The sequence below is a fragment of the Nanorana parkeri genome, unplaced genomic scaffold, assembly GCF_000935625.1.
Source record: "Nanorana parkeri isolate BGI_ZX_2015 unplaced genomic scaffold, ASM93562v1 scaffold227, whole genome shotgun sequence".
Classification (NCBI taxonomy): domain Eukaryota; kingdom Metazoa; phylum Chordata; class Amphibia; order Anura; family Dicroglossidae; genus Nanorana; species Nanorana parkeri.
Window position 1 is genome coordinate 1,681,914 of NW_017306495.1, and position 1,821 is coordinate 1,683,734.

The following is a 1,821-nucleotide window of genomic DNA, read 5'->3' on the forward strand; positions in this document are numbered from 1 at the left end:
CCTTATACATCTCCCCTCCCAGTTTCTAGTAACCTGGGATGCTCTAGCTGGAGAGATGCAAAGCTTTTGGCATCCAGTGACATCACAGGTTGCCAGGAGCTTGGCGGGACACTGGCCAGAGCATTCCAGATTGCTAAGAGTTGGGCAGAGATATGTGTATGTTTATGTTTCCGGCCAGAGCGTCCCAAGTTGCCAGGCGGGGAGATGTGTAAGGGCCATACATAAATGTAATTGTTACAGGAATTGTTGATTTTTGCATAGGACGTCTGCTCATTTTAGCTTACGGGTTTACTGCTCAGTATGAATTGCTCACTTTAAAAATAAGGCTGGCTGGGTGAATGAGTGTGCATTTCTCCAAAAAAGCTGTTCTCTGAATTTTGTGCAAGTCATGATTCTTTCTTCTAGCTTATCTCAGTATCACATACACTCAGATGAGTACTAATGTTATGTAGTAGTATCAGTACTCAGTACAAAGCTGTGGGTCTCTGTTCTATACATTGCATGTTTTCTTCGCTCATTGCTTGCTTTCCTGTTAGATGACACTGAGATCTTATAGTGTGTTCAGATAAGACCACTCTATTTCACCAATGCCTTTGCTGAAGCAAGGTGTGGTCAGTATTCAACATATATATATATATATGTTGTATGTTGTGTGTGTGTGTGTGTGTGTAAATATATAGATATCTATCTACAGTATATCAGGGCTGCACAAATCCCAGGACCCAGATAGTCAATGCTCCTTACAATTTACAGCTGGTGCCCAACTTGAGATTTTCTCTAGTTCTTATCAATGGAGCTGGCTTCTTAAAGGAGAACTATGGGGTTAAGGCTTTTCCCCATAGTTCTCCTTAGGGTAACGGGAGGACACAAACTAGCGTCCTCCCGTCACCCTAAGCTCAGTATACCACGAGCTACAGCTCGCGGTATACTGAGACACCGCAGCCGTAACGGATCCCGACAATTATGTCTGGATCCACCCAGCTGCGTGAGTGACAGCTGGCTCTGCCTATCTGGAGGCAGATCCACCTGTACCCTCCCCTGTCCGTTCTGCCAGTCAGCGCTGAAGGATCGGACAGGGGAGGGGGGAATCCAGTTGTAGCTCGCAGTATACTGAGAGGCTGCAGCTGAAGCGGATCCCGACAATTGTGCAGGGATCCGCCCAGCTGCGTGACTGACGGCTGGCTCTGCCTATCTAGAGGCAGAGTCAGCTGTACCCGCCCCCTCCCCCGTCCGTTCCGCCAGTCAGCGCTGGCGGATCGAAGCGGGGAGGGGGGAATCCAGCCCCTCCCCTGTCACGGCAGAGAGCCGTGACAGGATCGAGAGGTGAGCGAACGCCGGTATGTGTTCGCTCACCTCCCGATCTACTGAGCCGACCTGTGACAGTCTCATTGTCACAGGTCGGCTAGAACTATGAGGTCAGTGAAAAGCAGTGTAAAGAACTATGAGGTGAGTGAAAAGCAGTGTAAAGGTGTAGTTCTCCTTTAAAAAAGATCTGCAGGCTTTCTGAATTTCATATTAATGTGTCCACCCCACTACACCATAATATAAATATATGTCTAGATAAATTGAATACACTTTGCTTTCCATTACTCTTCTGATTGCATAAGCAATAACAGCAACCTAGTTAATGCATCTGGGATTCCATTCAAGTAGCAGGTCATGACGACATTTTTAAGGGCTTTCGAATGAAATTGGTTGACTGGCATCATTAAATGCTCTAACAAATGACTTTTCAGAATGTTCAAATGGAATTCTAACCATGCACGGCTAGCTTTAGACATGAGCACTGCACTTCTTATAGACTCCAGCGCTGGTGTTGTA